The following is a 14,446-nucleotide window of genomic DNA, read 5'->3' as shown; positions in this document are numbered from 1 at the left end:
TGGTTGGGTCACAACATGAGGAACTGTATTTAAAGGGCCAGAAGGTTGAGAACCACTGTACCTAACTGGTTTGGCTCAGTGGATAGAGCATCGGTCTTCGGACTGAAGGGCTCCAGGTTCGATTTTGGTCAAGGGCATGTACCTTGGTTGCAGGCACATCCCTAGGAGGGGGTGTGCAGGAGTCAGCTGATTGATCTTTCTCTCTCATCAATGTTTCTACCTCTCTATCCCCCTCCCTTCCTCTCTGTAAAAAAATCAATAAAATATATTTAAAAAAGAAAAAGTAAAAGATCATACCCTTCTCGTGAGGTCAGCCTGCATCAAACGAGTGGTTGACTTATCCAGGTAGAGGCATAATGATTTGAACCCCTTTCCTAAAGGCAAAACAACTCTGAGGGTACCATCCTGCTCCAGAGTAGTACTCATGTGTGGGGAAGCATGGGACTTGGTTAGAAAGTCTGTAAGGAGAATTCTCCAAAAGGTCGGGGCCTCTAGGCGGACATTGCTGAAGGCAGCAGCCCCTGTCTTGACTTTTCCAAACAAGTCTGAGCCCCCAGTTGTTTTACTGGAATCTCTATGGTTAGTCTTTAGGCACGACCTTATAGAAGTATGTGCTTTCTCAAGGATGCTTACCCTGCTGATAGTATCTAGAGGTTAATTTTAGTTCAAGCTGTTGCTACAATAAAAGCCTAAGGAAGCAGGTGAACGGGGTTGTTTGGTTCCTATAGTCAAGCAGTCCCTTAGCTCTCTCTTTCACAGAAATGTGTCAGACTAATCCATTCATCTATTGCTCAGGGTCTGCTGGTCAGTCCTGACACTCATGTGATCAGGTGAGTCTTTGTTGTGACCTCATCCAGTTTAAATCTTCCTTTTGCCCAATACTTCTTCTTATACTCCCCTACAAACTTTCCAAGTAAACTTCCTGCATGCAAATGTCTGTTTCATGGAGAACTGACTGAAAACAACACCTTCATATGGTACACAGTAGCATGAAGTTTGAGAATCATCATCATCTTTTGACACCCTACACCAGTATCTAAAAGAGAAAATTTTGGGTACGGAATAGAGTGAGGTTGTGATAGGCAACAATCATAAAAGTCTTTTTTTTCAAGGGGGACATTATAGCTGCAGAATTCAAGAATTATCAGTCAACACAAATCTTCCCATGAAATAACTTATCTCCTGCAAGCAACAGGGTATTATAAAGAGTCCTACACAAGAAGACACTTACTGTTCCTTTCTCCAAAGGTTAGGTAGGACAAGGGTCTAAGGTCTGGGAAGATCTAAATGTTATTTCTTGCTAAATATGAAAATGTAGCATAGTCTTTTGTAAACTACTGTAAACAGGATAAGCTGACAGGAACTCAACCAGATGAAAGTAGCCAACTGCAAAGCAGAAATCAGCATGTAACTGATCAGACAGAGTAGATAAGCAATCCGAAGCCTCCCTTAGAGGAGACAGAGCTTAGGACAGGAACCCCCTTTCTCCTTCACTTGATATAAGTAAATCAAATTACCTTAGGATGACCACGTTTCAGCAACTCAAACAACAAACCCCTTGAATTCAATAAAAGCATCAGTGTGGGACCTGGGGCAAGGTGGCTTCTTTGTGAGAGACTGGACTGTGTTCCAATTCCACGGGTCTATGTTGTTTTTCTAAGCTTGTGAAAGAACTACAACTTATACTTAGCTATTAAAATTATTAGGCCCTGGCCAGTGTGGCTCAGTTGGTCCTGTTCACCGAAGAGTCTCAAGTTTGACTTCTGATCAGGGCATATCCCCAAGTTCCAGGTTCAATCCAGTTGGTGTGCATATGGGAAGCAATGGATCAATGTTTCTCTCTCCAATTGATGTGATGTTTCTTTCTCTCCCTCTCCTTCTCTCTCTAAAATCAGTAAAAAACAAACAAACAAACAAACAAACAAACAAACAAACAAACATATCCTTGGGTGAGAATTCAAAAAAATTATTAGGATATTGTCCTGGCTGGGTAGCTCAGTTGGTTAGAGCATCTTCCTGATACACCAAGGTTGCGGGTTCAATCCCCCATCAGGGCACATATAGGAAGCAACCAATGAATGCAAAAATAAGTGGGGCCACAAATCAATGTGTTTTTTTTTTGTTTTGTTTTGTTTTTTGCTCTCTCTCTCCCCTTCCTCAAATCGATACATAAAAATATCTTTTATAAAAAAATAAAAATTATTAGGACAATCCTTATTTCTTTATAGGTTGATTCAAAGAGAATTCCAGAGGCCACACACTAATGATGAATGAAAGATTTGACCCCCTCCAAAAATGAGACAATAATTCATTACAGTTGAGAAGGTTCAAAGCAGCCATGTTTCTGAAGGATTGGCCCTCAGAGGGAGGAGTCTGAGAAAATGTTATGTCAATGAGTAGAAAAGCAACTCCCATGGGTTTAAAAAACAACAACAACACAAAAATATGAAAGCTTATTCTTTCTTTCCTTTTCTATGGTTCCTCCATTGGTATGACATGTTAATTACAAATAGCCACGAAGACTTCTGCTTCCAGCGAGGGCAGACTAACTCTGAGAAAAACAAGAAAAGTGAAGAGCTGTATTAATATACACCCCACACAGATCACACATTACCTGTTGGAAGACATCCGAGATTCCAAGGCGGAATGGATGGACCTGAAGACCAGATTATTGATGAGAAGGAAGAAAAGTGAATGAGTGCAGCATTCAGTGTGACTCTGCCCCACCCCCCACTCCAGGCATTTGCCAATTTTTTTTTTTATTGCTTAAAATATTACAACGAGTAGTACATTTGTCTCCTATTTTTTCCCCCTTGACCTTCCCCCAGCCTCCCCTACCCCCCAGTGTCTTGTGTCCATTGGTTATGCTTATATGCATGCATACAAGTCCTTTGGTTGATCTCTTATCCTCCCCCCCTCCCGCCCCGGCCCCAACACTCCCCAGCCAGCCTTCCTACTATAGTTTGACAGTCTGTTTAATGCTGCTTGAAATCTATCTGCTCAGACCTTGGGAAACAAAATTGGAATTCAGAGATCAAAACCTAGTTAACCATTTAGGATTTCAATTGTGACTGCTAACAAGTTACTCTCTAATAGTAAAGACTAACCAGAAATATACTGGCCCACATACAGACTAAACTCAGTTTCAAACTTTCTCAATTTCAACCACAGACTGGATTAAGATGAATTTCCCTTACCCTAACTACCTAAATGTCTCTAGAGTTTTTCCATATACCATGTCTAGCATTCACTTACAAATTTCCCAGGCCACAAGAACAAATGATTAATAAGAAAAAACGGATGCTGGTAAAACTGGTCATTAGTAGTTTCAGATTTTCAGATACCTCAGGTTAACCTTGTGTTAACCTGTTAGCACCCACTTCCCTCAGTCTCTCCAGGACCTCTGATGTGTTCAGGTGATATGAGCTAATTTCACATAATAATGCATGGGGCTATGTGAAGAGAACTTTTCTTTCATCTCCTTCAACCATTTGATAAACTTTCATAGTACTTCTAAGCAAATGACTCGTTAGTTCTATAGCCCAAAAGAGATGGTGGGCCCTAACCTGTTTGGCTCAATGGAGAGAGCCTCGGCCTGAGGACTGAAAGGTCCCAGGTTCGGTTCCGGTCAAGGGCATGTACCTTGGTTGCGGACACATTCCCAGTAGGGGGTGTGCAGGAGGCAGCGGATCCATGTTTCTCTCTCATTGATGTTTCTAACTCTCTATCCCTCTCCCGTCCCCTCTGTAAAAAATCAATTAAAAAAAAAATAAAAGAGATGGTGGGAACTTGAAGCTAAAGCAGGAGAGAAGAAGGTTGGTAAAATGGCAATATGTGAAGGCAATATTTGGGGGATAAGAAAGGCAATTTGGGGATCCTTTAGTGGCGTTATGTAGGCAGCTACCCAGCTTGGTTATGTGGACAGTAAGTTGTTAGCAAGCATAATTAGCCACTGCCCATAGAATTTTGTTTCTGTCTGATCTGCATACCATAGCTACTCTATACTTTGAGACCCTCTACTGTATTTCTCCCAATTCTGTTGTTTTAAGATGCTGATGAGGATTGATGTACTTTCAGTGATGTTACTGTACATCTATGAAATCTGCCATAGCCGATATCAATCCACCAGAGCATGGTTGCTGATATCGGTAAGGAATGCAGATTGCTTTCTGTTTCCTGTGTACCTGTGCTTGGATGAAGACAGGCCTTGCTTCAGGAATCTAGGAACCTGAAAACAAACAAACAAAAAAAAATATGAAGTGCAAAGGGTTCTTGGTATTATTTTTTAGAAAAAGGAGATATGACCTAAAATAATACTTCTAGGTCCAGTGAAAGAAGATAAGAAAGTTTCTTTTTGTAAGTTATAGTATTGAAAGACATAACAAAATAAGAGGGAAAACAAGAAATTCAGTTTGAGAATTGAATAGTTGGTCCCAACAGAGCTATTGTTCTGTCAGTGTTGACTTTATAAATTCTCTTTTTTGGGTGTTTATAAAATTCAGTTAGACCTGAAATAAAATACACTAGATTCTAGCCAGCAAGCAATTTCAGAAAAATTGAATAATATACCTCCAATCATTTTTAACTTTAGGCCTTGCAAATTGCTCTACTGCCAAACAACCCTGAATGTGTTCAACCTTATTTGACCTGGGATTGAAGTTGATTTCTTTCCGACACATTTTGGGGATATATACATGTGATAAAATGCTCTTCACAGGTACATCAATTTGGGTAAATGTACAGTAAGCTTTATAACAATTTTCAGGAGGTATTAGTTTTAAAATAGATTTACTACTGTTTTTTTTTCCTTAAATTAAGTGGTTTAAGTGAATACTTTTAAGTCCTGAACTTCATTTGTGTAATGCTCAGCTTTTTAAAGATATGAAATTAAGGTCCTAAATGAAGATCTCAGTAGACAGTATTAACTCGGTATCATGTTTTTCATGCTGGCAGAGTCCAGCACAATGTAGATGCTCACGGACTATTTATTGGATCAAGTAACCCTGCCTTTATCCAGCATTGCTACATAAAAGCTGCAGTGTTTTATTGATTTTGTCTGAGAGACAGAATAGAGACAATGGAAGAAGTCACTAGAATGGGTATTGAAGAGATAATAAAAGAAAGAACCAGAGAGAGAAAGTGTGGGAATAGAAGAGATAAGAAAGCACAAGTCACCCAGAAGCAGGTTTATATCAAGATTTATAACTTATTCAGTGGACATTATGCTGCTATAAGTACAATCAAGACCACACATTTAACTGTTAACCATTCATTTACTTAACAAATAATGACTGAAAACCTAACCTAAGTCAGGAACATTTCTAAGGACGAGGGGATATGTGAACAAAACAGGTGAATATTCCTGCCCATGGACCCAAGTGTGCACGGTGACTGAATGGACAAGCAAACTGTGGTATATACACTCAAGGGAATATCACTCAGCCTTAAAAAGGAAGGGAATTCTGACACATGGTACACATAAATGAAACATGAGAATGTTATGTGACAGAAACCAGTCACAAAAAAACAAACACTGTATGATTCCACAGACTAGGTGGCTTAAACAACAGAAATGTGTTTCTTCACAATTCTGGAGAGAAGTCCAAGGTCAAGATGTCAGCAGGGTTAGTTTCTTTTTTTTATTATTTTTTAAAAATATATTTTATTGATATTTTACAGAGAGGAAGGGAGAGGGATAGAGAATTAGAAACATTGATCAGCTGCCTCCTGCACATTCCCCACTGGGGATGTGCCCGCAACCAAGGTATATGCCCTTGACCGGAATCTAACCTGGGACCCTTGAGTCTGCAGGCCGACGCCCTATCCACTGAGCCAAACCGTTTAGGGCAGCAGGGTTAGTTTCATTTTGAGACATCTCTCCTGGGTTTGTAGATTTCTGTCTTTTCCCATTGCCTTTAGAAGGGCTTCCTTTTGTGCAGTGGTTCTCAACCTTCCTAATGCCGCGACCCTTTAATACAGTTCCTCATGTTGTGGTGACCCCCAATTTCATTGCTACAAATTGAACATAATTAAAGCATAGTGATAATCACAAAGACAATATGTAATTACATATGTGTTTTCCGATGGTCTTAGGCGACCCCTGTGAAAGGGTCATTCGACTGGCAACGGGGTCGCGACCCACAGGTTGAGAACTGCTGCTTTTGTGCCTCCCTGTGTTCTACTCTCTTCTAATAAGGACATCAGTCATATTGGATTAGGGCCCGCCCAGTGAGCTCATTTGACCTTAACTACTTCTTTAAAGGCCCTTTTCCCCAAAACTGTCACATCCTGAAGTGTTGGTAAAGGTAATGGCCTCCTTGTTTGGTTACTCTAACATCTGATAGGCATAACTGCATATCCTGGTATGTTCACCATAGGCCCTTTTTATGCCTGGTATTGGCATAAATATTAATAGACCGGCTTCCCTCTCTCAAAGGTGTCCTTGTTTGGTTAACAGATTTATGGTCACTTCATTTTAAAGAAACCCCAAGAATATTTTATAAAAGACTTACTAGCCATTCTTTAGCAGATTACATTCTACTATTTAAAAAAATTAATAATTACTGGAGATGGTAAGAATGCATGCTGCTTTTCTTTTTGCCTTTGATCATATTTTTATTCAAAATTAGCTGTCCAAAGTGATTCGACCTTTTATGGAATAAACAACATAATTTGATGAACAAAAATAGATCCAGAGACAAATGGCAGGGGAGGTGCGGGGCGGGGGGGGGGGTGTTAGAAAGCAAGCAAAGGACTTGTGTGCATGCATATTAGCATAACCAATGGACACAGACACTGGGGCGGTGGGGGCTTGCCCAGGATGGGAATGGCTGGATGGGGAAGGGGGGGCAGGTCAATGGTGAGGGAGCCGGGGAGGAGACATATGTAAAACTTTAGACAATAAAAAAAAAAAAGAATGCATGCTGCAAAATATCAGAAGGGTAAAACTCAATTCCATTCCGCAAACATTTGCGCTGCTGTGCAAAATGCTGGGGATGAAGTGATAAGCAAAATAATCCTACTCCTTACCATCATGGAATTTCTAGTCAGCTCACAAAAGACAGATTGAGGAACACAATTAAAATACACTGAGACAATGTGAGACAAATGATTTACAAGAAGGCAGATTAATAGAAATAATAGACCTTCCTGAAAACAGTAAATAAAACTATCATCAAGAGTTTAATTGAAGAGTAAATGCAATTTAAAAATAAAATGAGACCAGAAATTGAAGGTGCTCTTTGTGACATGAAAATACTAGCAAACAGAAATATATTTCCAAGGAAAATTATGGTTTTAAGGAAGGAGAAAGAATGATCTAAGTTTCTGGGGTTTTAAAAAGGATTAAACTTTAGATAAAATTTCGTATGCATGAATGAAAATGCATTCTTTTTCTGGTGAGAGTATTTCCCCTCCCATGAAAGAAAAATCCCCACCTCTTTTTCCCAAAGAGATCTCTGACTCCAAACTGTTTAAAACCATTATTGTAGTAGCGGCTGTTTTTCATAAGTTTAAAAGAAGCATTTTAAACAAATGTTCTCAAATTGGAGATCTGTTAAGGACCTCGGTATGACTAAGAGGGAGAGGGGGGACACCTGTATAGTTTTCTAATTTTCATATTCTCCATGGTCACAATTTGTTTTAACATCTAGCGCCCTATGGTAGATTGTAGGCAATCCACTCCCATTTCTCACTGTGTTTGTGAGACATGAGGATACGTGTGTAGAGCAAATCACTTCTCCCTTCTTGCTCCCCACCCTGGTTAGGAGTTCTCAGACATATCTGGCCATCTCTATACCACTCCGTCCCTTGTGTGGCAGGTCAGCTTTACACAAAGAGACCCCTGCCATCCACTAGGTCTCAGCGAATACTTGGTAATGGACATGCTGAAACTTTCAAGTAATTTTAACAAAGCAAAGATAAGTCTAAATTGGGTATCATGAAGTATAGCTTCTGAGGGATATTACCTCTGCCCTTTTATGAAAATTTCCCAACCAACCCATCCCTACACTTTGAGGTTTATGCATCTGAGAGTATTTTTCTCTCTTTCACATATCACCTCTCTCTCCTGTCCCTTCCTAAACAAAACAGCAGCCTCCATCTCGCCCTATAATGCAAAAACAGCTGCCATTTAAAAAAAATAAAGTATCTTTTTTTTTCCTTTCTGTAAGAATTTAAATAAGCAAAAATAAAAATAGTGAGTTGGGAGAGCTGACAATGATGGCACAGAAGAAATGATAAGACTGAGAACAGAAGGAATTATTTTGGTTAATTGTTAGGCCAAAAGCTGGGCTTAATTCAACTTTCTCCTCCACCCACTAAAAGGTATCCTCAGATCAGACCAAGGAAGCAGTTTCCGAGGAAGCAAGGAGGGAAAGCCACACATGGGGTCTGCTTCTCCCCTCGTAACAGGGTTTAAAGTTGTGGAGTTTGTTTGAAAGTTTGAAATAGCTTGAAATAGCTGTCATGGCTGATTTCCTTCGATTTTTAAAATGTTTTCAAAAATAGCATAATTAAAGTTCTAATGTTACGAACTAAAAAACGTCTCTATAAAAATATGCAATCTGAGACAATAGACCCTCACAGTACCCCCCAAAAAGTGTAACTTTAAAATAAAGCAAATGCAGAATGACATCTGCTAGGACTAGCACAACAATTATTTCTGTGAATGATGATGTCTCAATCACTCGCCAAAAATAGCATATTGCATATAAAATACAGTAATTTGTATTATTATGACATAACTAAAGCAGAAAAATTAAGAATAAAAGGTTAAAGAATGTAAATTTCAAGTGGAATTTAAAGCACATAGTGGGCCCAAGATTTGAACCTGTGCTGATTTTAGCTCATGAGTATTTGTGTCTAATTCAAAATAAAACAAGAACATAGAAAAAATGATTAATCAATGATTGAAAAGGACTATTTATCAAAATTTATAGACTATAAGCAAGGATTATTCATTTAAAAATGCACATTGTTTTTATATACTGAAATTGCCTGTATAACAGAAAACAAAGAAAATCTATATAAATTCAAAATGCCAAAAATGTGAAGAACATATTTTCAGATCATTATTCAATAAAGCTAGAAAAAAGTATATTTAGTTAAAGAAAGCTGACATGTTTGTAATTTAAAAACAACAACCATATTATCTGAAGTAACAACTGCACCAAGAAATCAAGAAAGATTAAAATAAAACCAAGCCAAGAAAACAGTAACAGATTGTTTTTGAAATGATAATAACTTAACCTATGTATAAATTGGAACTCCATGGAAGGAGGCCAAATAAGTAATCAAAGTGAATTTAACAGCTTTAAAAATATTTCTGATGTGGTTAAAAACATAGAAAATAAATTAAGTACTCATCTTATTACTTTAGGAAAATAACATTTAATTATCTGAAAGGAAATTTTAGAAAAAAAGTTATCATAATAAAAACAAAATAAAATTACATATCAGATAAAATTTTATTGGGAAGAAATATGCCTTTAGCTATGTTCCAAAATTTATAAGATCCTGCACAGGTTTTATATAGGTTGAGATGGTTGGTGAACATTTTTTCTTCTGGAATACCCATTCTTTCAAAATTACTTATCAAAATCTTATTAATAGCGTAGATATTTTGAGCTAACTAGATAAGAATTCCCCAAATCTATATTCCAATATTTAAATGTATTTCCTTTTCTGCTTTATTATTGTTATTTCAAATTTTAATGTATTGATTTGAGAGAAAGAGAAAGGGAGGGAGGGAAGGAGAGAGAGATTTGCTTGGTCCTCTTATTTATGCATTCATTGGTTGATTCTTGTATGTGCCCTGACCTGGGATCTAACCCGCAACCTTGGCATATCAGGACGACGCTCTAATCAACTGAGTACCCAGCCAGGGCTCCTTTTCTGCTTTATAATTATTTTCCAAATATGTCAAGCTCTTACATTTGCCATTTGAGAAAAAGCAACACAACTTAATCAAAACTGACAAGTTCCCTTTGAAGTACTAAGAAATAAAACTAGATTACTTAATCATAAGCAGTAATAACTTACCGACAGGCAAGTACTTGCTCAGAGAAGTCTATCAACTTACAGTGTGGAGCACGGCAGACATCACCCTTATAAAACAATCAAGGTTAACATAACCAGCAATGGGACCAAGCAGAACCGCGTGTCTGCTGATCGGATGCACTAAGAACACTATTCATTCTGTGTCCCTGCTGCCAAAGGTGATACCTGAATCTAACCATGAGAAACCACCAGACAAACCCAAACTGAGGAGAATTCTATAAAATAACTGTGCTGTCCTGTTCAAAAATGGTAAACTCATGAAAGGAAAAAGAAGTCAGGAGTGATTCTGGCTTGAAGGAGACCAAGGACATGTAATAAACACTACTGCCACAAATGACAAAGTTTGAGTAAGACATACAGATTAGATAGTGGTCTTATATGCATGTTAATTTTCTGATGTTGATAGCTGTATAGGCCAGAATTACTAGTATGTAAGAGAAATGCTTCAAGCGATCCTTACTAAAGGAATTTTAAAGGTATACTTCAGACAGCAGGAGAGTGATCTCAGGACTGATCTGACATGAACAGAGAAATAAGGAGCAAAGAATTTGCTAAACAAACATTGACTAGAAAACAATAAGAACAATGCTCTGTTGTGGAATAAAAGGAAAACCACAAAGAACTCAAATACTCAACAACATCAAATAGGTCGGACCTATTTGGAGTCCTAAGGTCTTTGCATTGTTTGGGAGGTTGATGAGGATATTTAGAGATTTCAGGCTTTAAAAAGCTGAGTGCTTATGATCATTAAAGGTAACTAATAAAAGAATAGGAATGTGGTATTCTCAAAACATATAGTGAGATGTACAATAAACATATATGATCAATAAAAAAAAGCAAGAAGGGAGGAAAACAACATTGAAAGCAAAAACAAAGTCACAGAAATAAGTTAAAAATGTCAATAATTATCTATAATAATAAAAGGGTAATATGCTAATTAGACTGAACATCCTTCCCAGCATAATTCTGGGTGTCATTCCGGACATCCTTCCAGACAAAGCCGGGGCTGGTGTGAAGCCCAGGTCCCGGGTGCCGGAGGGAAGCTAGTGCCAGCAGCTGGGGGAGGAAGGCCTACTCTTGTACAAATTTTCATGCATTGGGCCTCTAGTTATAGATATAAATGGAGTAAACGCTCCAGTTTAATAATTGGAAGATTGGGTCAATTAAATTTTTTCTCAGACTGGATTTAAAAACACACACTCATGCAACTCAGCTATATCTTAATAATAAGAGGCACATTTAAACACAATGATCCAGAAATTCTGAAAACTGAAGAGTAGGACAAGATTTTCTTAACCAAACAAAAGCTCTTGACATTATAGTAATACTAGAAGCCCGGTGCATGAAATTTGTGCACTCGGAGGTGGGTCCCTCAGCCCAGCCTGTGCCCTCTCGCAGTCTGGGAGCCCTCGGGGGATGTCTGACTGCTGGCTGAGGGGTCTTAATGAAATCTTTTAACTGCATGAATGTGAGCCTAGCTCCTTTGGTTCCCAGAATGATGGGGGTGGGGGGCTAAAATCTCAGGCATTCCTAGGCAACTGAGAAGCTTTGTGGATTGAGGAGTGAAGGCTTGAGACACACGGGAAGGTTTGAGATGACTTGTAGCTCAGCCCATGGGCAGCGTGCTTTAATCCATGCGGACGAAAAGCTACCACATGCTAACTTGACTAGCCTTGTAAACTCAGAGACCTAAAGTAACCACAAAGGATGGTCTGAAATTAATTAATTTTTTTCTTAACTAAAAGCAGTTTATGGTGGGCAGTCATGTCCTAGGCTGGTATCTTCCCTGACAAAGCTCAAGTTGATCCTAACTGAGCCTCCAAGCATCTATTCTTCATGCCCTCAGTGTCCCTGCCTTGGGTCATCGTCTGGGCGACTTAGATGCCAAGCTTGCCAGCCAGGGAATCCACAGTCTATTATGTTTTTCTTTTTATAGCCAGTGCTGTTGCAATTGCATTGTTTTTTGTTCACTTGATACCAGATCATTATTATCATCGTCATCAGTGCAACTGATGACAATAATAAAACAATCTCTCAGGCTTTTGTAGGTGATGTCAATTCTCCTCAGGCTGTTTGGCTGTTTCCATTCAATTTTCTCAGCCTGATCTAAAACAGATCCCTGAGCTGTCTCTTAGTTGCTAATATCTTCCCTAATTCATTTGATTTCACTCATTTTTCCTCTCCACATTTTAAATGACGAGCAAGTTCTGTACAGACTCTTCTGAGAACTGATTTAGTGTAGATTCAGTAGCAGTCGTGCAGGATCATGGAGAGACTGCTAAGTTTAATGCCACAATTATCTCAGCTCCCACAGAGTATTCATTTCGTTGTCAGCTGGTGGGAACAGGCAATTGCTGTGGTATAAGGCTGATTCCCTTCAGTAATGAAGCAAGGCACTGGGACATTTTCATTTCTGAATTCCAAGTGAGTACATATTATCATTTCAGATGCTATTCCAAGAGCTATCATTTGCTGGAGTGTGTCTGGTACCACATTTATTTACAGCATCCTAATTTTTCTTTAAAACTTAGGGAATGAGGGAAGAAACTGAGGTCATTGATTTTGGATATCTACAGCTCACTAGCAAGATAGGGCAAGTTATATTCTCCAAGGGAAAAATGCTCAATTTCTTATCATTTCTGATACAAAAAGAAAGAAAGAAAAACAGCATTAGAAAGAATAATAGAAAATAGGTAATGGACGACCAGCAAGAGCATTTATTAGATAGCAAAGAGACATCTGATTCCAAGGGAGAGAAAGTCAAGTTGTAAGAGAGGTGAAGTGCAAACATGTGCAGTAATGATGGGAAATTGTACAACTCTTTACATTGATATTGAAAGATATCTTATCTTGCTCTAAATGAGAGGGTGAGCACTATTCTCTTGTTTAAAAAAGTAAAGGAAAAGAAAATAGAAGAGTTGTGTAAGATAATGATAATTGCCTTGCCCTGAGAAAAAGCCTAAAGCAAAGGAAAATTGTAACACAGTACTGAAAAATGAATTTAATATAATTAAACAAGTAATAAAAGATATAAAAGACAACCACAAATCAGAAATATAAAAAAATCAGACTAGAAATTGTCAACAATAGCTTACAAGGTTAAGTAAAAGTAGAGTAACATTTTCAAGAAGCTCAAGGAAGAAAATGTAAGCCAAGGGTTTTATATGCCACCTTTCAGCATTAGAAAACCCATTATAACCATTAAGAACTCAGGGACTATTGCACTCACAAGTTCTTCCTGTAGAATTTGCTAGAGCAGCAATTTTCAACCAGTGTGCCACAAGAATTTTTAAAACATGCAATACCTCACTATTTAGTCAAGGGCTCTGACCTCTTGTCTTTTAGATTGTTAAGTAACAAATAACAACAGCCAACACAACAATAGCTGTCCAGTGTGAATGAATCAAAATTATACCTATCTTTTGGTCAGATTGGAAAAAATATATTTTTTGGTGTCCTGTGAAATTTTAGTAATTAGTTTATGTGTGCCATGAGATGAAAAATGTTGAAAATCACTGTGTTAGAGAATAGACTTTATCTACTCAAGACATAATTTTAGCCAAAGGACTTCTAGTAAGTATTGTTGCATACATTTAATTGTACACCTACAAGTAAAGATGAGAATGAAGGTAGGAGATTAGAATGTAAATGTTAAATACTCTGAATACATAGAAATACAACAACTAAAAAAATGGAAGAGAAAAGTGTAAAGTTAACACATGTGCAAAAGGTATAAGGGAACCCTTAAAACACTTCTGAAATATGCAACATTATATTTTAACAAATGGAATTTTTTTTTCATACTCTTAGAAAGAAAGAATGAAGTTCATAAAGATGCTAATTCTGTGCAAGATAATATAAAACCGCAATGAAAATACCAAGTCTTTTGAAAAAACAGAGTTAGATAAATTGAATCTAAAGTTTATGTGGAAAAAAATTAATGAATCTTGAATAGTTATGGAAGGGAAAAGGGCAACGGAAAGCAAGGAGGCTAGCCCTAATAGATACTAAAACATACTATGTGACTTACACATTAAAAGCGTGGACTGGTACAGGAATGGACTGACTGACAGTTTAAGAGAGAACAATAAAAAATCCCAAATAGACCCACTGTGTCAGGTAATTTATGCATTACTGTTATTGAATTTATTGGGGTGACATTGGTTAATAAAATTATATAGGTTTCAAGTATAAAATTCTACATCATCTGTACATTGTGTTGTGTGTTTACCACCCCAAGGCAAATCTCCTCCCATCACCATTTATCACCCCTTTACCTTCTACTTTACCCTATCTCCCTCTAGCAATCACCATCCTGTTGTCTGTGCCCATGAGTCTTTCTTTTAATGTATGTATCTTAGATCACAGGGGAAAAAATAAATGTCAA

The sequence above is a fragment of the Myotis daubentonii genome, chromosome 10, assembly GCF_963259705.1.
Source record: "Myotis daubentonii chromosome 10, mMyoDau2.1, whole genome shotgun sequence".
In the NCBI taxonomy this organism is placed as follows: Eukaryota; Metazoa; Chordata; class Mammalia; order Chiroptera; family Vespertilionidae; genus Myotis; species Myotis daubentonii.
Note: the sequence above shows the minus strand (reverse complement) of the source record.